Source organism: Apus apus, chromosome 18, assembly GCF_020740795.1.
Source record: "Apus apus isolate bApuApu2 chromosome 18, bApuApu2.pri.cur, whole genome shotgun sequence".
In the NCBI taxonomy this organism is placed as follows: Eukaryota; Metazoa; Chordata; class Aves; order Apodiformes; family Apodidae; genus Apus; species Apus apus.
Window position 1 is genome coordinate 9,122,058 of NC_067299.1, and position 25,772 is coordinate 9,147,829.

The window sequence follows — 25,772 nt, forward strand, 5'->3', positions numbered from 1 at the left end:
AAATGTACCATAGATTCAAGATCCTGATTCTTACTTGTACAGAAGTCTTTAGGGAAGTATTTTGCCACTTGGGTCCATGAACAGTGACTACACTGGAACTTGACTACTGATTTTTTTAGATCTTTATGCTTTCTCCTGAGTTTCCATGTCGGTACTAAATGATAGGGCAAGGATATGTTCGTAATTACACTCTCTGGTTTCAAGTTCACCATTTAAGTGATGAAAGTAAAAGAGAGAAAAACTGAAGTGGAGAGGAGCCCAGCTTTGCCTAAGGCAGTCTGCTGAAGATGGGGAAGAACGAAGCACTGAATAAGAGAAAAAAAATAATTGCAGGTATTAGAAAATTGGCCAATGAAAAGGTCTTGAATTCCAGTTCTAAAAGAAAGGCAAGAGCTTTCATTCTATTCCAGTTTCATTGTGCTACCTTGCAGATGAACTCTGTATATTATGGTATATTATCAAGTTTGAGCAGTAATTCTACATGATTGTTCCTTAAAAATTGCTATTAATGCTTTTGGTTAACTCACCTTTTCACAGCTCTCCTGCTACAATAGCATATGGCTGTGAGGAGAATACTGAATCAGTCTCATGATGGCTACTGATTTGAAAACTGTCTCTCTGAATCTGAGGAGATAACAAGAAATGACCCTTCCCTTAAATACTTCTTAGAGACCCAGGAAATATATTAGAAGTTGTAATACAATTCCTAAAGAGAGGAAGAGGATGTAAAAATCAGATTAGGTTGATTTTCACTCTAGAACAGAGCTTTGGGGATTTTTCTGATGGTGCCTAGGACACCCAGTGGCAGGCACTAGTGTAAAACCAGAAGGGAGGCTTTCCTTGGTGTTCTGGGTAGGATGGGTGGGCTCAGAATTGTTCCTGGTGTTGGAAGGTGAAGAGAACATCTGGTTGTTTACTGGAAATGAGTTATGAGGAATAGTGTTTGTTGCCACCAGCAGGTCAAGCCCAAGCTTGGGTTGACTGAGACTATGTGGGTCAAGCCAGTTTCTGCATTTCTTGCATTTTTTTGGAGGTTACACCTTTAACATAAAAATGTCCAAGCACATATAAAATGTGATTATAGCATTTTCAAAATCAGATTGGGGAAGTATGAAGTGCTTAATCTCTTACTTTCTTCATTATTTGCAAATTTAATTTATAAACAACTGCACGACTTAGAAATCCCATCTCCTGTGATGAATACAGACCAATTAAGGTTATAAGTAGAAATAGTTTATGGGATGTGTCAAAAGCAAAAATAGATTTACATAGAGCTGTATTGATTGAAATGCAATCTTATAAATCTGGAGGATGTTCTGGACAGTATTCAAGGAACTTGGAGATGAAAAAGATGGGAAGACAACACAATAAACTGAACATCTTCATTTGTAAGGCAACTAAAACATATCACTGAATCCCAGCTGCTGTAATAATTCCCTCCCTTCTCACACAGCTCCACAATACTGACAAATCTAAATATGAGGAAGAAAAATGTCTCTAGAAGGCTGTTATTTTGCTGCCTGAATTGTGTCAAGGAAGTGTAAATATAATCACATTTTATCCTCCAATCTGAAATGGATTTCAGCTGAATAGATCACAATGTAGCTTGCCTTGATTGATAATAACTCCCTTGTTACCATCAGTAATAGGGTGAGGTGGGGAGGAATAAGAAAGCACTTCACATTGTGAGAGAAGTACTAGGCAATTTACTCAAAATCCAGTATCTTTATTTGTGCCAGGAAGGAAGAGTAGATCCCAAAGAAACAGATCATTCTAAGGGAATTCTTTCAACAGTCATTTGGATGCAGAGGCCCGAGTGGCACCATATGACAAACACCGCCGTGTTCTCTGGGTGATCCGTAAGCAGCTTACAGTTTTCTTGGATTTGTTATGCATAAACTAAGCCAGGGTGATACTTGCTAGTGCTTTCAGAAACACTTGACAGGAGGTTGGTGGAGATTCGAAGTGCAAGCTGCCGTGGTCAGTCCTGGTGGGGATTCTTGCTCCTTCTGGTCCATAGTTAACCCTAAAACCCCAAGCTCTTCCTTCCTTGTCTACCACAACCCTCCAGCAACAAGGGTGCTCTCAGACTAGAGGGGACTCAGATGCCCTCTGCTGAATCTGGTTGGGTCTGCTGGATACTTCACTGCTCTCAGCTGCTCATCCCACCTCCCCACTTGGAGAACATCAGCCCTGTTCCTCCCACTCACACATCTGTGTCAGCAGCACTTTGTGAACACTTCCAGGCTGCTGTAGGCAAAGGCAGCCAGCCCGTCCCTGCTGGCTCTGCTGGGACAGCAGCAAGGCAGTGCTGCTGACAGCCCTTTTGCCGGCAAGGCTTGGAGGGCAGGACCACCAGTGGAGGGGACCAGGGAGCTCCCAGGGGACCCGTGATGTCTCCCAGCATCACGTCCAGCAAAACACAGCCAGTGGTCTCAGCACTCAAGGCCTTGGACAAGTGCTACTGCAGAAAGGCAGTTTCTGTCCAAACTGGTCCTCACGAGTTGTTATTGCCCTTGGAGATCTGACTGCTGAGCAGGACATGTGGACAGCTCCGTGGCTGTGCACACCCAGCGCAGTGGTGAGGGGAAAATGGGTCTGCTTTGGCCTCCTTCGATTGCTCAGTTGATTTATTTGGCAGCCAGAAATGATGTGACTATAGCTCAGGAAAATGGTGGAAGGAAGATGGGGAGAGAAATAGCTGGTGCTGCCTTTTGTCCTGTCTGGGCCGCTCTGTGCGTGGCAGATAGAGTCAGCGTTTGATCAAGGAATAGCTGATACATCTTGAGTTTTTAGAGACTTAGGTAAGTCCATACAATGCCTTTTAGCTGGCAAATGGCATCCCAGACTGGAGTTGTCTCCGAGTTTTCTCTCATCCCAGTCCTTCAGCAAATGGATTCCTGACCTGTTCACCTGGCCAAGCAACTTAATTGTATCTTGAATTTACTGCTCGCACAGCTCCATCCATTTCCTCTCCCTTCCCCAGGCATGACTGTGCCGTAGCTGGCAGAGCTGTGTGAGGGAGCACAGTGTGGTTGAGCTCTGCTAGCTTGGTAGCCAGCCAAAAATGACGCATGTGGAGACCCCCCTCCACAGCTGTATCCTTTTCAAAGTGATGTTTGTAGCAGAGAGCTACAAAAGTGCTATTATGTTGTCTTGAGTGGCTATGCGGGTTGCATTCTAAGCAGAGCGGGGATTAAATTTTGCCATCGCTGCCCATGAGCAATTTGCCATTGTGCAGCGAGCAGCTTTCAGAGCAGGTTATTATTGCTGTCTGCTCTGTACCATTCTTATTATATGAAACCTGAAACAGGACTCCCAACCTTGGAAGAAAAAAAGATAATCCCTTTTCCTCTATTGTTGGCAATACCCTCTTAGAAGCCAGGGAAATGCAGCCCCCCTTCTCCTCCCCTTAATGATCCTGTGCTTTGCTACTCAGTGTTATTTCTGTGTTTGCTTCTGCTGCTTTTCAAATAATGCTGGGACTAATATGGCTGTTCCCACTGAACGACTCCAGCTGATGGAAGGCCATGTCTTGCCCAGAGATCTCTGTGCACAAATGAGCCATGGCAGCCACTTCTAGGGACAGGAAGTTAACCCGCAGGTTACAGTGAACAAAGCGAGTGGCAAAGCCTGTTGAGGTGTACTTATTTTTATTTTATTAGGGGTCAGACATATTAGTGACAGAGAATGCCTTTTTGGAATGGAAATTTCTAAAGAAAAGAGCAACATGCCAAGGGGTGTTTCTTCCATTACTGTTACCTTGTCAGGGCCAACATTTTAACAGCTCAAGATGCTTTGAATTACAGCAAAATCCCTCTCCTTTCCTTTTCTCATCCCACTCCTTCTCTCCCCCCGCCCCCTCCCCGCCCCAGTCACAATCCAGATCACAGAAATGCCCACCACTGCCCCTCAAACTATTTTTTTTCCTTTAGACAGGCAAAAAATGGCACATATGGATGCATACTGTATTGAAGAAATAGTACCATATGTTCACACGTTTCTGTTTTTCTTTAACTGTATTTAATACTCCTAATTTACCCCAAATTTCAGTCGTCTTTTGTACTATGCAAGAATCCAATCCCCGTTCATTTGAATCCAACAGAGTAACTTTGTACCTGTCTTAAAAACCAGCTTGACACAGAGTGGATTTACTATTAGAATGAGTTCCAGTAATTTCTTCTTTGCCTTCACTTCTTAGTGAAGGAGGACCTGGTTCTCTGCAAAACAGGTGCTGGTAGAAATCAGCTGGTAGCTCTAGGTCTTCTATCTTATCTCAGATGAACCCTGTCCTGTCAGGCCTCCTGTAGGAAGATAAAGACTCCAAAACCCCAGGGGAATTCCTGGTAAGATCTGAAGAGGACCATCTGATTGGCCCAGGAATCACAGTGGCTTTTTTTCACTTCTTCTCAGGATCCATAATCCATCTACCTTATAAAAAGCCCACTTTGAGAGAAGTACTCTTACCACTTTTTACTCTAAGGACCCACAGCAATCTCCTTTTCAAAAGAGAAGGCTAAATATTCAAGGCCTAGGGTAAAAATCAGCTACTTAAAAGAAAATATCCAGAAACAAAAAGAAGCCCAGTGAAGAGCTTTTTATTGTTGCTGATTTTACATGAGATCAATCCTATAGTGCTGGAAGCAGTGCAAAAAATTCCAAGTAGTGATCATATCTGTGAATATCACAGAGGATGAGGTCCAAGGCATCATTCTGCCCAAGGGTATGTCAGGGTTTCTGGATCAGGGTCTTGGATCTGGGCTTGGTTTGTGTAAGCTGGTAGAAAGCACAATCCATGTTCTTCTGGTCCATAAACCATTTGCTTTGTGAGCCAGAATGTCCCAAGTCCAGTTTCCTCTGGATATCTCTCAGTTCATTGTCCTATAAAGTACACGCTTTGGCTGAAGCTTTTCTGTGGCTGAGGCATTTTCTGCCTGCATTGCCTGATGAACTCACACAACAGCTTTTCCTTTCTGGATCCTGAAGTGATGTTGGTCAGGGCCACAAAATTTTTGGAATATTCATTTTCTCTGGAGGTTCTTCCTCTCTGTCAAATCTTCTTTAAATGGGCCAGTGGTTCCAGCACATGTTATGGGGAGAGCATGCAGATGCACACCCAGCCAGCACAGGCACCTCTGCTTCATTTCCACAGGGAACAAAGCTGCAGCAATGTTGGATTGGTCTGACCTACTGTTAGAGGAGGTTGGGAAATTGAATTAGTACTCAAAGAAACACTTGATGGTCTTGGGACACAAAAGTGCAATTGAAGCATTTTTGTTTCCACCTTAGTAAAATCTGCCAGAAAATGAAATAACCACATGGCGTTTCTGGTCAACATTTGTTGGAGCAGAATGACAATGGGTGGAGGAGGGAAAGAGGTTTGTGCTGTTCCCTTTCAGCTCAGGCTGGGGCTGTCAGTTGAGCCCTGTCAGCCTCACACCAGGGAAGCAGCACCAGCCCGACAAGCTGGGGCATTCAAACCAGGAGCCCTGATCACACAGGGAGTGCTTAGGAGGGAGCTTTGTCTTGCAGTTTCACATGGAGGAACGTAAGAAACACTCTCCCCTCATTCCCCCGTGGCCCCTCATTTCCGACAGGCTTGGAGGCTCTAATTACACTATTGCACAGCCCCTGGCAGTTGTGAGGGCTTTTAATGCTGCTGCCTGCTTTGGAGGAGAGAAACTGGAATAATCTGCTTTGTGTAGTGTCCCTTGCTGGAGATAAGAGGCAGAAGTGGGTTGCAGGGAATGTAAATTGAATGAACATACTGCAGTTGCTGGACACAGCTCTGACAGGTCTGCTCTGGCTCTGCTTCTGATTGACACAGCTCATCTCTGGTGGCAGCCAGTGCCACCACAGCACGTGTCCTTACCTCTTGTCCCAGAGCACAGCCCTGAAACACACTGTGTCTTCACAGGATGGCACAGGAGCTTTCAGTGGGTTTTCCATCATAATTTTATCTTCTTTTTTTTTTTTTTAACCTTTTCTCCCCTTCCTGTGAGCAGATGAAACATGCACTTAATTTTCAGGAAAGTGACTGCTGTGGTAGCAGCTGTGGGAAATCAAATGCACAGCAGGCCCCCATAATTCACAATAATTTTGTGTAGCAGTTTCTGGTGATTTGATATCAGGTGAAAATTATCCCGCTACTTTCTCGTGTGCCACATCTTTGAACTCCAGCTTGCTTTTCTATTGGCATGTGTGCCTAGGGCTACCAGTTTATTGACAGGGGAGAAGAAGTAATATCATAGATTTAGTTTTAAAATCTTCTTGTAAATGTATTGCTGGGGATGCACACAGGGTGCTGCTGGAGCCTCAGCTGCAAAGACCATTGCTGTTAGCCCTTTAATCTCCACTGTTTGTATTTATACACATTCCTTAGCTAAGAAGCATCCATTTTGATCTATTATATTTACCCACAAATGTGATATTTACTTCTGATGGGATAAAAATGGTAATGATATCTCTGTGTCACAGGATTTTATTTCAAATGAAAGATCTAACGGAGCATATCATGTTTTATTATTGCTGTAAGTTCAGTCATTAGTGTCTGTGGAGAGGCCTCCTTCCCTTCCCTGTCTCTGTTCATGCTGTGGGACTGGAGCTTGGCTGAGGGTGGGGTGAAGGATGCATGTGGGCTCTGGCTGAATGTATGCAGCACAGACTGTGCATCTTCTCCTTTTAAAAGGTTCTGGAAAACAAGCTTGGAAAAGTGGGTCAGGATGCCTTTTCCGTATCAGCCAGTGTACAGCTTAGAATACACGAGACCCAAAGCTTTGCATCTCCAGCAGGCAAGAGAAGGCCTCCAGGAGGAGCTTTGGAGTATGTTGTGATGGAAGCAGAGAAGCTCTAAGCCTAGGAACCAAATGGATGTGTGGTTTCTTGACAAAGGGCCTTTTCTACACCAAAGGGCCATTTGCCTTCCATTAGCAGGACAGCAGGTCTCTGGGATCCAAGTAGGTGTGTGGACTGCAACACCAGTTTCCTTAGTGAGGTGTGCTCAGGAAGGAAAGAAAGTGGGATTTTAGTTACAGAAGATGTTGGTGAAAGGGTAAAACCCTCTTGCAATCTGATGCATCATTTCCATTGCCATGTATCAAATCGGGCTGTTAGCAGCTTGATGTGAGAGAATGTTCAAATATTGATGATGATTCTGCTCAGCAGAGCACTGCTTATATACCGAGAGGACCCTGTGAAGCTGGAATATTTAATGTAATCAGCTGGAATATAAAGCACAATATGTACAGCCTTGTTCAACCTGTGCATTTAATCACTGCTCTGGAAAGGCTATTGCCTGCAATAATGCAGTGCCAAATCTAAAGTGGGGAACAAAAACATTATTTCCCAAGGGAACAGTGCAGAAACTCCTTAGATGATTTTTATTCCCTTGTTTCAGAGAACACCTTGCAGAGGTATCATCAGAAATAAAGCTGGCCTGGGAGTACATGCTAATTTGCCAATAAACGTGTTAAGTACTGTTTATCTGTAGTTACTGTTGAAGTTACTGTTTGGGAGCTATGTATTAATTTAGAAATGAACAAAAAGGTCACTGTTTGGGGAATTCTTACCCTCTTTATAATTCATTAAACATATCAGTCAAAAATTGCCCCATTAATACACTTTTCTACTGTTAAAGGAATTCTATTCCTCCCAGGGTCTTCTGACAATCCTAGAAGAACACATAATGCTATCATGAGCAAAGTTAATAGTGAGCAAAAACTAGGCCAAGTTAAAGAAAACAGTTCATTTGAAGTTTTAAGCTGAAGATAAATGGTTAATGGATTCAAGCAAGAAAGCCAGCGTCAGTGCACTAATGATGTGTTACTGGGAAAGAGAGGTATGTTGCTGACACATTAGAGGTGTCAGTAGCCTCTGTGGTGATGGGTTTATAATAGCTGATGTATCCCATTAGTAGAGACAGGAATGATAAACACAATGATACCAAGAGCACAGTTCAACCAGCACTGATAAAATTAGCACAACCTGAGTATACAGAAGTCTGTGAAGTTGGGACTTGCTGTGCGCAGATGGGAACAGACACAGTTCCAATGGTTAGACAGAGCTATTCCACATGGATTCTGGCCCCTGGCACGTTTATCCAGGGTCTTGGTCATGCTCAGTCAGTACAAGGCAGGGGCATGAGCCCCAGGGGCACCATAAGCTCAGGTCAGTGCAGAGGGGTATTGGTCCATTTGTAGAGCAGAAAGACTTGTGAGATGTCAGCTCTGCTGCTGCAGGGGTATTTGAGTTGGTATGTGGATAAGTGGCTCCCACACACACGTTTTCCAGGGGCAGGTTCCTGGCAGTAGAACTTTTTCCCCTTTTCCAGAACAAGGTAATGCTTCAGAGCCTGTCTTTTCCCCCAGACTTGCTGAGAGAACATTGACTGAATGTGGAATGGTTGTGGCATGTATTTCTGTATTGAAACAAGGATTGTTTAAAAGTTTGCTGCTTGCCTGAACTCACTGTCTAGCTTTCTGTTTACCAGCACCTGGTTGGCTTATAGGAAAGGGACTCACAGAGGTCTTAGGGTCCTTTTTAGATATTTTGTTATGTATTGTAGCTCCCTAGCACCAAAATGAGGGACACTCCTTGAGTGTGGATGAAACCAGTGAGCACCTCAGCCACACAGGCTGCTCTCCCTGGTTTATGGGAAAGGATGGGCTTGGAGAGAGATGCAGAGGAGATCAGTACTGGTTATCTTTTTCCACTAATAAAAACCAAAGAAAACAATTTACATCAGCTGACAAGGTGGATTTAATGGCTAAGCAACAGCACCCAGCTGACCCCCATCCCATGTCTTCTGGCTGCCTTCACCTGGGAGTGTGACCTAGAGCCTGTTTCCACTTACTCCACTCATGATTAGTAAGACAAGAATGGCCATACTAGTATAATGAAAACCCAGAGTTCCCCACGGAACTGCATGATCACATTTTCATTTCTATGGCTGCTGCTAAATGCCTCACAGCAGAAGCAGCACAGGCATCCAGAAAACTACATCCCTGTCATTCTGAAAGCCCAACAAATAATACTGAGCATGCCTGCAGTTAACTGCCATAGGCCTAGTTTCTTAGATGCAGGCAGACACCAGAAACCATGGCTCAGCACTGACTCATCACATCAGATTCCTTGTACCAGATGAAGACATGAAATAAGAGTGAAAACCCATCCATTTTTTATTCCTGCTAAGAGCATGGCAGTGGGCACACAGAGGTTTATAACCAGCCTCTGGACTGGAACTGGTCTCCTAAGGCAGGATTTTGAAGAGCTGAGCCACTATGTTCGTCCAGAGCTAAATGCAAATACAAGCCCCACATCACTACTGCACAAGGAAATGAGTTCACAGGGAGTTGAAACTGTTCTCCCACAAAGCTCTGATCCCCAATCCCTTTTCCAGGTTTGCTAAAAGTAATCATCTGCTCTCCTAGGCAGCAAACCTGAACACCAGCTAGTAACTTGATCCACATGCAGGTCATTCTGGCACTGAATTTAGGCCTCCTGATTTGTGAGCAGTTGAACCGGTCTCTGCTGTTGTACCGGTGCAAACACCTGTGCTGTTCAGCTTCTGCTGTGCAGCTGTCTTTTTCAGCCCTATAAACACCTACCATTAGACCTCCCAACACCATTCCAAAAGCATAAGCCCTTTTAGAAAGCTATTTCCCTCTCTGAGATAAAATACCTTCCACCTTTCATCAACAAACTTATGCAAGCCCACCCCCAGAACTTGAAGAGCCACAGCAGAAGGAGCCCATGGGCTGCCATGGCCCTATTTATAAAGGTGGGGTAGTGGAGGGGGGTCTCCCTGCCCATCCATGGGGATGTGCTGGGAAAGGCAGGAGCAGACAGGGCTTTGCCTTCTTTCTAGGCAAAACTAAAAAGGTACATCTAAGGAGGAAGGCCTCTAGGATGAAAAGCAAATAATCCAGAAATGAGGAGGAAGATATAAAATGCTCTGGTTTAAATCAGGAAAAGCAATTGAGTTGCAGTTTTCTGCATAATTCTGTTGAAGAACTAAATTATGCAGAAGAATGTGCTTTTCTCCTGAGGCTAAAAAAAGAACAAGTGGGACTTAGGGAAATGCCTGGGACTTACATGTGTTTGCTATTTAGATGCATTTTTTGACAGTTGCTTGTAGGTTGAATGGTTTATCCTGTAAGCTTCAGCTCTGAAGTGGACTCCTAAGAAAAGTGTGCACCAGGAGTGTCCTCTCATGTGGGAGAAATTAGTTTTCTGTGGTGTATTTCCTGGTATTTCTGGGGCTTTCAGAGCCCCTGGCATCTCTAGGGGGGGAGCTCTGTCCTGTGGGGCCACACTGAGCCCCAGGTGGCAGCTCAGTCTGGGACCTGCTGCAGAACAGACTCTCCCTCCATTCTCACTTGGGTAGATGTGACTGTTCCTTGGGATTTACTTGCAGAATATGGGAACTTTATCAGAAATAAAGATTTAGGCAAGGTTATTCTTTCAGTGCTGTGCTAAAAAAGCAACAGAACCCAAGCAAATGCTGCAGGTTTTATTTCTTTACTGTTTTTTGCATTAATTTACAAACACATGAGATGAAACAGTGCTGCTTCTGAAAAAGAATAAAATCCAGGCCCAGGGGACTGAAATTTTGAACACCATAATGGGAAGAACCTTAATTTTTAAAATTACTTTTTTTCCACTGAAATGCATAGGTTTGGGACTTAGGTGCCTGAAGCACTTAAACGTATTAGAAAGCTTTTATTCTAAGCTTTAAAATACGTTATTTAGAGGTCTTTGAGTGGAAGAGGATCATCATGAACCATCCTAGCAAAGTTTTGTCTTGAATATGTAGTGGGATTTGCAGGAGAGAAGAATATATTGAGTGGCAAAACAGAGTCTTTATTCTCCAGACTTCGGGTTTTCTCACTATAGATCAAGCTTCAGACCATTACTAAGTCCCTCCTGCTTAGTCTCAAGGGGTCTTTAGGAATCCAGCATCTGTTAATTTTTAGCAGTGGGCTCTTAAGTGGTTTGGACTTTTCAGCCAGCTGTTACCACCAAGATGTGGTTTTGGAGGGGAGGAGGAGGTGGCATTGGTGACTTGGGGACCTGGAGTGCTTCTCTGAGCATCTGACAGACAGTGATGTTCCACATTGTGGTACAAGGGCACCACAGGAGGCTCTGAATGGACTCATTTATGGGATAGCACCTCAGTCAAGTCATTTTTAGTAGTGGGTACATGCACAAAGACATTATTGGTGCTGAATCAGCTTACTCTTAGGGCAATTTTCCCCTTATCTTTCCTCCATCCCCAAGCCTAGTTGATTTGCCTAATGGAAGCTGACAGTAAACCTCAGCCCTGATTGTCAGATTTCTCTAGAAAGCTCAAGGGAAAGAGAGGAAGGCAGACATTTGAGGAACAAAAATAGCACACATAATGAGCTCCCTTCTTTAGCCAAGCTGCTTTTTTAATAACCTTCCTTTTCTTTCTCTCTGTTGCACAGACAGACACACCAAACATGCAGCACCTACAAGCAACGGGAGTGTTGGGTGTTGGGGTTGACATAAAATAGATGGATGTGATTGCTGGGTCCCTGCATTGTTGCTCAGTCCCTCTGTGGAGATGCAGCTTGGAAAAGCCATTTGGAAACAGTCTAAAAAGTGGTCTCTTCCTTCTTAGTACATTCCTTTATCTCATCTAGATTCTCACCTCAGACATGGGAGTCTCACTTCATTCAGACTGTGAGCTAATGTTGGGTCCCTTTGGCATGTGCTTAGGCTGGCACTCAGGTGATGAGCTTTGGGCAATTGTGTCAGTTCAGCACAGGCTGTGCTTTTTATCTCCAGCTGGGGAAAATGTTTTTTCCCCAAGTAAGCCTGAAAACCATCTTTAAAGCAGCAAAGTAAGTCAGACAAAGCATGTAAAGGAAGTGACTCTTCATACACTCCTTAGAAGTTGGACACTACAGTCTTTTTGCTTTTGTGCCTGAGATAGTCTGTGTATGATGTTATATTCTATGAAATAGTCTTCTTGAAGTGGTTGTGTTTTTTTTTTTAATGTTCCAGAAGTGTAGCTGACAAGCAAAGAAAGAAAAGCTTATTTGTTGACTTTCCTTGGAAAACTGTAACAAAAGATAAGATGGAAAATATGACAGAGTCATATAGATAGTCAGAAGATATGATGGAATATACAGGAGTGATTTATTTCAGGATGTATCTGTTCTACCTCTAGGTCCTCGGAGAGGACAGGACTTTTACAAATAACCCAGCACTGGAGATGACAAGCTGTTCTTTTAGCATCACCCCCCTGTTAAGCAGCCTTTCTTTCCTTTAGTCCTCTCTTGCTCTGGAGTCTTATTTTATGGTGACTGCTTGACAGTGAGATGAGCTATAAAGGACAAGACATGGCACATCTTTTATGGCATTGTTTGTCCAAAGAGGTCTCAAAACTATTAACTGCTTGAGCTGTATATTGTCTTGCCCAGTGGAGAAATGCAGCTGCCCAGGAAAACTGACTCACACAGACAGGTATTTAGGCTCATACTCTGGTGCAGGAACTGAAATGTGCCAAGGGTATGGAACAGTATTTGGAGTTATAAATTTGCTGTTACTGTAAGTAGGCTTAATTTTGTTACAAGTTTTACTCACAATAAAGAAGAACTTACAGGAAGGGTAAACTCACCTATTAATTATCTAGATACTTTCAAATGTGACTGGTCTAAGAAGTGACTTCACTCTTATCCCTTGATTGTTCAGCTCCTAAAGAACACTTCCAACTTTGGCTGTGCATCAGCAGATGAATGATGTCTGAATGTCATAAACATGTTAGACAGCTCCAAATAAATCCCAATAAGTTGTCTGGGTAAAGGAAAAACACAGGTGAGGTATAGTACATTTTATGTTGCCTCGGAAATTTGAATCCATTTACAGTATATGTCTTACATTTGTCTACATTCCAGAACTGTATGACATATATTTTTGTGGATTCCTATTGCTTTCTAGTGCTTTTAGTCTGTAAATTCTACCCCAGATGAATGTTTTGTCTTAGATATATCAAATCAGCTCCTTTTGAATCAGGACTTGAGCCTGAGTTTCTTTTCAGGCGTGTATCTAGGGTAATACACCCAGCTCGAAACCAGGCTGAGGTGAAGCAAAATGCCAATTTAAAATCATTTATATGCCTGTATTAAAGAGAGTGATCTACCAATCTCACAAGAGCTGTTATTATTAGTTGGAAAGTAGGAGATGTATGTGCAGGTGCTGTGGAATTTTCTGCTGCATTAATCCTGTGCTGCTGTGTGCTTTGGGAAACCTGTCTTGTCTGATCCATCCACCACCCAGGCTTGGAAAGGATGGGCAAAAAAGTAGAGCAGGACAAGCTTTTCACAGCCCATTTTAAATCTCCCTTCTTTGCAACTGTTTTTTCCAAGACTAAATATTCCCACCTTTGTCCTTTTCTGCATGTTCTTCTTCCCTGCCCTGTCTACTCTCTTCTTGCAGTCAGTCCTGAATGTGCAGAATTATAAAATGGCTCCCAGGCTTCTCCACTGGACAGGTTCTGCCTTATTTCCATCAAAACTAAACTTTCTTCTTGCAGTGATATGTAAAAAAAGACCAAACCATCCCCCTACCCCCTAACCCCACGTGAGCAGAGTGCACATTGGATCATCTCACCATTTCGCACTGCTCTAACTTCTGCTGGTTTTATTGACAAGTCTTGCAAGTTTGTTAGTGAAAATGGAAGAATATAATCCTCATTTGTCTAGCTAAAATGAAGAGGAAGCCCTTCTTACTGTCTTGGCTTGTTAGCACCTCTCAAACTCTTTGCCTGGGTGTTGTTTCAGTCCTTGTTAAATCTGTGAAACCGTGGGAGATTTTCCATGTTAAAGGTCCTGAATGCATTGCTCTCTACTGATCTAGGAGACGCAATTACTAGAACAAATGTCACTCCTGTAAGCTTCTTTAAAGAGCAAAAATTTATCTGTAAGTCACTAATGTGGCCCTATAGAGATGATTTTACTGCAGGGCATTAGGAGGAAAAAGCCCTCTTTGGAATCCAGAAAATAAATATCAAAATTGATGGTTATATCCTTTCAAAAGCTGACACAAAGATTGATGGATAATAAGCATGTGTTCTCAATTTGCATTGCAACATTTTCAGTGAAAACTTCAGGCAGCCATCGAAATAGTTCATTATTTTGATAGCCTTCCTTCTTCCTATTGTCTACCCATGGGTAAGAAACTCTATATCAATAAAGGAATACTGAGAAACACTGCTGAAGACAAGCAAGATAACAGGTTGCTGTAGGTACCCTTGGTTCCATGGACTGGTGCCAGGGTTAGTGCCTCACACTAGCTCAGAAAGTCAAGGGACAGTTTATTCTGTGCTAAAAATATTTCCCCTTCTTTCTTTCTTTCTTTCTTTTTTAGTAGTATATATGCACATACACAAAGTGAATTTCAAATTCAACAGATGGATGAGATTATAAAGACAGGCTGCTAAAGAAAGCAAAAAACCCAGCAAGCTATTGTCTATGATTTATGGATTTGTTCCAGCCTGAGAAGCTCAGAGCTTCCTTCGATAAGGGCCATCAGTGATTAGAGAGTAATGAACTATGGAAAAGGGTCGGAAGATGTTGAGATTAGATCTTCATGACTGAACAGGAGCTAGTGATGAACCAGTCTGCATGAAATGCTGCTTCTGTGTCAGGTTCTCAAAACTGTTGATTTATTCCTGTTATCTTTGCATTTTTCTTCCAAAGAGTAAGGTAGGAGGAATTATGTGGCCAAAGGTAGGGACATTTTCACGTAATGTTTCATTAGCTTCTGTATGTTTCTGGTTTACTTAAAGCCTGTGCAGATGACCATCTTGACCGTGTTCATCTTCTCAGAGATTCACGTTTAAAAGAAGATTCATAAAACGTTTCCATGTCGGGAAGAAATTCTTTGGTTAAATTCAAAGTCCCTTTTGATCTCTGTGAGGTTTAATCATTGGAAGCTCGCTGTAAAAGGGAAAACCTTTATGCCTACATCAGACCAAAGAAATAGTATTGCAGGTCTCAAAAGTCTTCAGAATTTTTTCCTTGTCAAGTACACAAATTCTCATATTGAAATCTGCTTCTGTTTATTTCAATATCTGCACAGTTGAAAGTTTCTTTTTCCATTTGTAATTCTATCAAGAGGGTTTCAAGCAAAGGTAGTTCTTAGTAGCAGTAATGTTCTTACCACTGTGATGATCTAGTGAGAGATGTGAGGCAGGATTTAGAAGTAGTGCCTTTTGGTTAATCAGCCTCTCTGCTGGTCTAGCAAAAGAGAATGCCAAGCAGCCTATGATGTCTTGGATTAGGTTTCTCTGTGGTCAATATATGGAACCCCTAACAGTATCCTTGGGTATGGAGTTAAGAGTTACATACTGTCATCAGGAGACACTGTCCAAGCCCTCTTAAAATTTCTTCTATTGTTAACTAAGAATGGATGGAGAAAAAAAATACTAGTCCTATTTTATATTGGGGACACAGTTACACTGTGGTGTACTTGCTGTTTACTTGGGAAATGGGGATGGGAGAGAGCAGTTGCATCTGGATTGCCTGCATCTCAGTGCTGTTGCCCCTAGGTTGCCACTTCTGGTGTTTTTATTTCTGATGTTATTTTAAGCACTCTTCTTAAAATAATAATAAGAAATTACCTAGGATATCTGAACACTTAATTTCAATAGCTTTGGTGCAACTTGGATGCCAGATTCTGTCAGGCAACTTTGACAATCTCAGCATATCTGCAGGATGACATATTAATATAATGGTGTTTTTTGTAGGACTTGAGTGGAGGACAGTATAAGATATTAATGAGTATTTCACCGACCTTCAGTAATACACAGCTATACTCTAGCTCTCTAAAATCCTTAGACTGGTAACATTTTTTAATTATTTCATGTCATTTGGTCAAATGCCAACATTTATTAAACAATAAAGTAGTTGACCCCCTGGCAACTGCATAGATTCAGTGAGTCTTTTAGGAGATTTTGATGCTGAGCAGCCAGGTAGTAGAGGTAACAAGTTTGCTGTATTAAGGACCCCTCAAATTGGTAGGCCTTAAAATGTTTCCTGAGATCAAGCCCCTCTTTCTCCCCAGACCTAAGGTTCTCGTAAGTACCAGTTTGGGGTTTTTTTGTCCTAGAATACTTTGTGCTTGGCAGTTCTTAATTCACCTGTTCAGCTTTACTTTGATTAAACTACAAAGGGCAGTGTCTGTTCATTCCTAGGTGGGAGTGGTATCCATCTGTTTAGATAAGAAAAGGCTATCTGTGTTCTTTATTGAAACACTATGGAGTGAGAGCTTATGGTTTTCTTGTCTTGCACTTGAAAAGCGAAACTGCTCAATTTCTCTGAAAAAAAAAATTCTTTCAAAAAGAATACTAAGGCAAGTCCCTGTGCCATGTCCAGCCACATGCATCTGATTTCACTCTTATGCAAGCATTCAGATGAGCTGGACACAAACACAGGTTTTGCTGTTTGCCATTCCAAGTTGTGGGCTCAGAAGACAGCCATCTGGATGGAATATAGGCATTGTGATGCTCAGTCAGGTGTCACAGGACCTATTTGTGTTTGTTCTTTCTGTAGGCAGCTTTGTTCCGTCAGGTTAAGCTGGGATTCTTTCCAGTTGAGGCACCTTGGTGCAAGCAGCTATTATTATTATTTGTCTAATGCTGGCAGCGTGCTGGGGACTTGAACAGAGCTCTCTCTGTTCTCATATTGCTGCGAAATGATCACGGGCTATTTTGGTGTACCAGACTCCAGTAGTGGTTGTGCAGAAGGAATTACTTGAGAGCACTGGCCAATGGATGAAACAGGACATTGGACTCGGGGCATTAAACTTGTCCTAACTCAAGGCCAAGGATCCATTGTGCAAATCTGCAGGGAACTTGCAGGAAATTCACCAACCCAAGTGTATTAAATCCCAGCGGATTAATGTGGGCTTTCTGGTTTGTAATGGCTCCTTGAAGACATCAGAAATAGCTTCAGGTATGAATTGCAACTGGGTTGACAAAGAAAGAGGTCAGTTTGGGTAATCATTAAGTTACTTCAAACCCAAAATAAAAAGCCCAACAACCCTCTGCCCCCCCTACCCTCCATCAGCTGTTCTCTGTGATTCACTGTCTAGACAGGTTTGTGACTGGATTAAGTTGAAAAGTTTGTTTAGAGTCAGGATTTTAATTCCCACCCTCAGAGGAGAACTTGGCCAGATTTGGTTGGAATTTGTTTCCTGTAAAACACTGGGTGTATTTGGATTTGTTCTCTGCTGACTAGGAACTGCTGTACAATGGAATTGTTCCACTGGGCTGTTAGGACACCAGAGGTGTTCTGTGAGCTGCATATCTCAGACACAATTAAAATAGCAGAAACTTCAGCCTTTTGTGCAAGGCAAAGCAAACACCTTAGAATTTGAGATGACTGAGGAGTGTTTCCCTGCAAGAAAAGGACAGATACTTTAAATTGTTGTGTGTATTCTGATCTCACCCCCTGGCTGTGGTGAATTCTGACTTCTCCACCATCCCAGACACAATTCCTGGCAAGGACTTGCCAGCCACAAGGCAGGCCAGCCACATACATCAGATGTGCAGAGCTGAAGGAGAGGTCTCTTGCAGCACACAAGGGAAATCTGCTTGAGATGACTGTGCAACACAGCAACAACTTTCTAAATGACATCTGCTTCCTGCCTGATAGATAGGGCCAAGTCTACCACCACAATAAACCACTCAGCAAAATGCTGAGCAGCCTTCCCATCCAGCTACTTCAGGAGGCCTCAAGGGTGCTGGTGGGTTTCTGGGACACTGGGTGCAGGGGTGTTAGGTCAAGCTTGGCCTCCCAAAAGCGCCAAGGTTTCCTCACAGGTAGGGCAAGAATGTAGGTATTTACTGCTGTTTGGTTTACTTCAGGCTCTGATGAGACAAATTAACAACATCACAGCCCCAAATCAGCCACATTTAGACTTTTAAGGTTGCCCTTCCCCTAATGGCACAATGCAAAAAGCTTTGGTAATTATGCAGCAGCCCATCTTCAGCTGCACAGCTCTGCCTCCCCAACCAGCCCTGCCAGGCTTTCTCCTCCCTTGTTACCCAGCCAAGTTTCCTTTATAAGTCCTCTTAATTGGCTCGTTAGTGTAACCTGAGGCTACCTGTCCTGCTTGGCTGATTCACTAATGAGGCTCAGCTGCCTTTTCTCAGACCCAGACAGGCTGGAGAGGGATCTGTGAAACCTGGTCATGTGGATTGCAGAGCCGTTCCCTCCAATCCTTTGGTAGTCCAGCCTCTCTGGCACCGATATCACTGGTGGCTTTTGTACAAGCAGACATTTCACACACTCCCAATGGCATTACTCCCTGTCTAAACAGGGACTTGTCCCTAAAAACCTATCTGGTTTAGTACATCCTACTATACAGAGCACAGTGAGTGGTTACTGCTGCTGTGCCTGTAAAACCAAAGAAAGGGCCTTTGTGCTAATTCACAGGATGGAAAAGCTACTTACAAAGTGCTTCCCTGGACATCAGCGTGAACAAAAATTCAACGTAATTGTATATTGAGGTTCCTAGGAGTGAGTTACCAAGAGCAGCATTAGGCCTGTCAAACTTTTGGTACCTTCTTGTGAGTGCTCTTGCCTCCAGGCCCTCTGCACATCTCGGCCAGAGAGTAACGAGGTGACACAGATTGTTGGGGAACCCTAAGGAGAGTGGAGTAGCAGAGCTCATTGCCCAGTAAGGTAGGGGTGGTGACTTTGGGGGCAGCAAGTCCTTCCAGACCTACCTGATGGACAGTCACACTCTACAGTTCTGTCATGATAGAGGATCACAAGCCACATTGTGTTTTAGGTGCTTCCTGGAGTCTTCAGGGCTACCTAATAAGAAGCTCACTTGGGATGGGCCAAGCCAGGGCTCCACATCTCCTTTGCTCCTACAGCTGATCTTGGCAACATGATGTTGGGGTTTGTCAGATGAAGGTCTTCGGAGGGGAAGGAAGTATCTGTGCAAGCTGCCTGTTCTGAGGCTGCACCACTGCAGTGAGTCACATCCAGGAAAGGTGAACTTGAACCAAACAATTAAGGGAAAGTGGAATGTAATGGGAGAGAGGCGACTTGAAGAGCTTGCCTTGTTTAGTCTAGCAAATTACAGACCAAGAGTAGATCTGATTGCTGTCTAAAAATATCATACGGGAGTAAAGAGCAGAGAGAGGGGAACACAGTGGCTGAGAGCAAAACACACTTCAACCATGCCTTACTTTGGGCTGGAAATAAGACAGCATTTAACCGCTAAAGCAACAAGATTCTGCAATAGGGCAGCGTTCGTGGCAGAATAACAGGAGCAAGAATCCTGTCTGTTTAAAGATGCAGCTTGAAGCATGTATGAAGGAGATGGTGTGATGTAGTGGCCTCTGCTATCAGAGCATGAGACTTGGTGACCCATCCAGTCTCTGCCAGCCCAGTGATCCTGTGTTCCCACGTAGCAGTCGCTGTCATTTCCAAGAGCAAATGTTCACTGGCTGAAAAGTTAAAGGCATCTTAAGATGCCTTCTAGTTACTCACTGACCTGTGACCAGATGCACCTTTGAACCAGAGGGCAAAGAGCACTTGCTAGAGAAAAGTTTTTTCAAAGCCTTGATGTGTCTGTAATATAAACTGGCACTTTCTACAAAGGACTGCAATTCAGGGAGGTGCAAAGAGGCCTTGAATGTTTCAGTGCAGAATTAAGCTACTTAATAAAAAGGCTTGGAAGAGGTATAAATTCTTATGCCCAAGTGTATAGGTGAAACTCTTCTAAACAGGGATTAGGCTGAAGCCTAGAGTAGATGATGAGGGGTAACATTATCCCTTGTTTAGCTTAGTAAAGGCTTAGTGTATCTTCACTGAGGCACCTAATGCTGGGCATTGGCAGAGAGAAGGTTTTGGATTATATTTCTTGAGAAGCATGAATTCCCCAGAGTCCTATTATTTCCACCTCTTTCACCCCATAGCAACCTGGAACTTACACAGGGCAGGAATTTCATCAGCTTTTGAGTTCCAAGGAGTGCTCCTGTATTGCTCTTAAGGAAGCTAGAGCCTGTAATTTGACAAAAAGTTATTCTTTCTTTTCCTGTCTGCCCTCTGGGTTTGCACTGTTAGAGATGTACACACCAGCCAGATCTGTCTGATTCAACAGAGCTGTCCAGGCAGAAGACCCTTCGTGCCATAGCTTACAGAAAGGGGAGTGAGGGTCAGCTTGAGTATTGACACCAGAAATTATCTAACTGTGGCCTTCAAGTGTGTAGCTAATAAAAGCCTGACCCTGTGCTCCCCGAAGCAAGTAACAAAACCCTGGCTGACTTTAGTGGGGTAGGGGCAGGGACCTAGCATGTTCTGGGAACAGCTCCAGCAGGGCTGCTGGCCTTACCTCTCTGGTCACCCAGATGTGGGCTCTGCCACCCTGCACGTGGGACCATGGCACAGGGCAGCTGCCTGCCAGCCAGCATCTGGAAGAACTTTCCTGCTAAATGGCATGCAGAGCTGGGCTAAAGGCCTGGTCATTTCCCTTGGATTTTATTTTTGTAGTTTCTGAGCAGATCTGGTGCCCCAAAGGCTAGAGCTGTTGCTGCCTTTTGGGAAACTCCAGTGGAAAATTAATACCTTGTCTCCAGAAGACAACAGTCAGACAGTACAGCACATCAAACACTGGCTTTCATAGCTTCTGCAAACACCAGTAAATCACACAGCACATCATTTAAAACAAACATTGTATAAGGGCTTGTAAAACAACAATACAAAGCAGCTCTTAAATTTCCCTGGTGTCAAACCAAGCCAGTTGTACTGGCAAGACTCCAGCTTCTAAGGTGCACACAGTGTGAAAAGTGTCTCACTGCAGACATGCCTGTAAGTATAACCTCAGCATTTCAGTCCTCCTACATCATAAGGGGACAAGTTTTCCATGGACAAGAGGGACTGTTGTAGACAAGAGTCATACTGATATCATGAAACAATTACCTGCACGGGCAGGTCCTGATTTTGAGCTAAATGGCATGGTCTTCACCTCTGCCCGTCTCTGGTCAATTTTCTGAAAAGTCCACATAACAGAGAAGGTAAAAATCCATAAGGAAATTGCATGAGTGATTCACAGTGGTTGGTGTTGCCTTTTCTTTTCAGGAAGTATTGAACTCCAATATCATTGTTTGGCTGTAGGGAGAAGTGCTGTTGGCTGAAAATGCTCTGTTTTGGATATAAACCTGTCTGCCTCACCTATTTTCTAATGTGGATTAAGTGCAGTCATTTTCAGCTGGATAAAATATCCCACATTTCTATCCTAAGCTGTTCTCCAGTATTGCTCCTAGATCTTGTGTGACTGACACTTTTGTCTGATGGATGAAGTGCTTAGTCCACACACAGAAATCACTTCACCCATCACCTGAAACCAGAGGAACAATGGCAGTATTAAATTGCAACAAACTTACTGCCCTTGTGACTAAATATGGTACATTCCTTATGAGGAAAGGCTAAGAGACCTGGGCCTTTTCAGTCTAAAGAGGAGAAGACCAAGGGGGGGGTCTAATGAATGTCTATAAATACATGAGGACATCAAGAAGGCAGGGACAAGCTCTTCTCACATGTGCCCTGTGATAGGATGAGGGGCAATGGATTCAAACTGGAGCCCAGGAAGTTCCACCTCAACATGAGGAAGAACATCTTTCCTGTGAGGGTGACAGAGCCCTGGGACAGGCTGCCCAGAGAGGCTGTGGAGTCTCCTTCTCTGCAGACTTTCAAGACCTGTTTGGATGCCTTTCTGAGTGACCTGCCCTAGTTGTGTGTGGTTTTTTGGTCCTGCTCTGGCAGGGGGCTTGGGCTTGGTGATCTTCGGAGGTCCCTTCCAACCCTTGATATTCTGTGATTTCCTTGAGTTCAGTGGGAATGGTGTTAGGATGTCACTGTGCTTTGGAAACTGCTGGCCCCTGCTCCAGCTTAATGTGTCCCAGCCTCACACGGGTCTACTTTCTCCTACTTAATCTTCGACTGCCACTGGTAAGAAGAGTTTGAGGGTCTTGCTAAGCAGGGATTAACTCTTTTGTGAGCACCTGCTGCTGAAGAGGGAGCAGATGATGATCTGTAAGCATCACAGCATACACATCCATAGTTACTTCATCAGATTTGATGATTTGTATTTATTGTTATTAGAAAGTTCCTCTTTCTGGAATGATGCTGAACAGTTTACTGTTCCAGACCCATCCAGTTGTCTGTGTCTAGTAATTATACTGCTTTTCTCACGTTGGAATGGATTTTGCCACCTGATGTGCTAGGATATTTGATGGGCACAGACTGCTTTGGAATAGCAGCATTTAAAAAATCCTCTTTAGTTGGGCATTTTTTGTTTGTTCTTGTTCTTTATAGGTGGTGGAGTAGCACTGAGTAGCCTCAGGTATGGGGGAGGAGTGTATGGGAGCAGATCCTGAAAAGTCTGAATGAAAAAGCAGCCTTACCCAAACCAGCATCACTTAGGAACTGTGCTTTTCTTAAGGGATAGAGAAAGAGTAAATATGTGATTTCTAGATTATTTACCTACAGCAATTAGTCCTGCATTGATATAACATTAATAACTTCTTTTTAGTGACTCCTCAGTAAGTTTAGTTATTTTCCAGTACAATTTGCTGGGTGGAATGGACTCATCCCATGTTCATCAAGGAGAACCATCACAGTGCAGCCACTGATAAGCAATTATAATGTAAAATAACAGAAATGAACTCAAATTGCCCCTCACTGCCCATCACTGCTCTGCTTTTTATAGTAATAATATAGTCCATTAAAACCTACAATCACTGTAATGTTTATGCATTATTGGGGAGATAAATTGCATAATTCTCATTTTGCAATTTAAATGTAATTATGAGCTTACTAATGACTAAAACCTGAATTTGCTAGACTATCAGTTTTTCTAACACTTGCCAAAATTATAGGTAATTACTTAGAGCTTACAATAATTATAAGTCCATCTTTTAAATAATTAATGTGCACTTTCATGGTACAAAACAGCTAGTAATCAAACGACCTCTGGCTTTTACAGCAAGCCCATGCAATTAGTCTTATTGTGTAGGTCTATAGAAATGTACCCATTACATGAGTCTGTTCAGTTGGCAGCCTTGATATTGATGGCTGCTTCATTTTATGGTACCAGACAATGATTAACTCACAACGGCCTTTAAAATGTGGGAAAGGACAAAACCTGAGTGTATTTTCTGAGCCACGGGATGCAAATCCAGAGAAGTAATTACAGGTGAAAGGAGTTTGAAGTTACATTCTATTGTCTTTTGAACTGTCAGATATTCTGCCGAGGGGATTTCTCAAGTCCATTCATCTTGTGCAGCCTGTGACTCGCATCATTAGCCCAAGAAAAAAACCAGCAACCTGTCCTTGGGGGTCTAGACCAATTACTTTTATTGTGGTAGCACCTACCATGTTGCCTCATTGCTGCCCTACAGCAGGTGCTGCAGAATCACAGTATAAATGTCTCTTCCTCTCAAAATTTAATGGGAAATGGACACCTAACTGGTGAAGCCCACAGCTGCCAGATGCATCCAACCCAAATTGCCTTCACTTCAGTGCTTAACATCACCTGGTGGGGAAGCTTGCATGGGAGCCTGGAGCCTAGGGACAGAAACCAGAAGGCACAGGACTGACTTGGTTGGCTTAATCTGAGCTCATGTGCCAAAAACTTCTGTGAATTCAGCCCTGTTTCCCACCAATGCACTGCATCCTCTTCCTTTGCATTTTTAAAGTCCAAATATAAGATCTTTATCAGCTAAAGCCAAAGCTGATGACAGCAGTGATTTTGGTATCTTTTTTCCCTGCAAATCTGTCTCTTAGACTTAAGTTTTACAGTATTATTTTCATTGAAGAAACAGAAGAATAAAATAACTCTGTGGAAGACAAAATCAAACCTTACAGTTGCAGTCAGCACTTTTAGGGTCAATGTATGGATCTCAGCAGTGGAACCACTGCAGTGTGGTGCACTATAAATATAGTGCTGTCATTGTAGTGTAATTGAAGTGGTTTTGTCCAAGTCTAGTTGCTCAGCTCAGGAAGCTGTCCTTTGGCTGCCCTGTCTCAATATCCCTCACCCTCCTGCTCCCTGACCCCAGCACCTGGGAGCAGGCTGTGGGGGGTGATGGCTGTGCTCTCAGGAGGCATCTCCACCCATTCTGATCCCACCTGCGGCACCAAAACGTGACAATGAGCAAATCACCTCTTTGAACCCCAGTTTACCTGTCTCTGAAATGACAATTATGGTAACAGTTACTCAGCACACCAGGGTGATGGGAAGATTAATTAATGTTTATAAAGACTTTGAGGTCTTCAGATGAAAATTGCTACAGTATATAAGTGCAAAGTAATTATGATTATCATTACTTTCATTTGCATGTATAGACTGTAATTAGCTGTGGATTGTATTGCATTGACTGTGAATAATTTAAAAGCTCTCTTTGGGAGAATGTCTCTTTAAATGTTTTTACATTTTGCATTTAATAATACCAAGGTTTAGCTTCTTTTCCCCTTTCCTTACCCTCTGATACTGCTGTATCTACAGTGTTGGTTGTTGGAGCCCTGAATGTAGCCTATTTCTCATCCTGTTTTCTTTCAGAATAGAGTAGAATACAATACAATTCTGTGCTGATGAAGGAGCCTATTTAACACTGCAGGGGGTTGTCCTGGCAGGTCCCTCCTGTGCAAACCACAGTTTGGAGCCTTGGGCTCAGCACCCCACTGGTACTCATGGGCTGTTCTTCAGGCACCTCCAAACTGTCCCAGGCACAGCAATACTGTAGAAGTGATGGGGGATATGTCCATATACCCATAGCTCTTGTGACAACTCTATTGAGTACCCATGCCATATTTTCTTTGTGCCTCCACTCCTTCCTGAATGAAGGGGGATCCCCATTTTCTGGCTTGCAGCATAAGGGAGTAGGGAAGCAGGATCAACAGCTAGAGAATCACTCTCCAGTCTTGTGTTCTTTCAAATACTTCCCACTGTCTCTTTAAGCCTTGGTCTGCAAAGCCTTGTTAGTCACAAGTGACAGCAACTCACCTTTCTAGACATTTTCTCAAGCTGGATTCAAGAAATTGTCCTTGTAGTAATTCCTCTTCCCATGGAACTAAGTTGATTTGTGGAAAAGAGATGTGTTCCCCAGGTTGTTTCGAGACTTGGTTACAGTTACAACCAGGTTTGTCCTACTCAGAACTGGAGCAGCTAAGCTAGGAACGTGGCTACCATGGAGATCCCTCTATAGTTTGGGGAAGGAGGACAGGCCAGACCTCAGCAGGTACTGCTTGCTTGCATAGGTTATATGGGGAGTCACATTGCTTTAATTTAAGTGCCTCATGCTTTAAAAAAGCTGAGCATCCATTTTCTTGCTCTGCACCTTCTGAAAACCTGGACATCTAAATTGCTTATATGTCTAAAATCTGTTTTGCCTGATCTGTACATATATCCACTTACTGTGGCAAAAGAGAGCAGGAACTACAGTACTGTTCAGCAAGTGTTCCTCTGAGACTCAAGAATTTTTTCTTCTAAGAACATAATGAGCAATAGGTTTTTATGACCTGTGAATCTCAGGAAGTCAAAGCCAGTTTGTTTGTTTAGTGACCCCAAACCCAAGGCCCTGTCTTTGGAGCTAATTTGAGATTTTTATTTTGTGCTATGAAAGCAGAAGTTATTGTGCTGCTTCAGGCAAACACTGGAGACAATATTTAAATTAACATGTCTTAATTAGGCAGAGGAGAAATTGTTGTTTGTATTGCATGTCACATTTA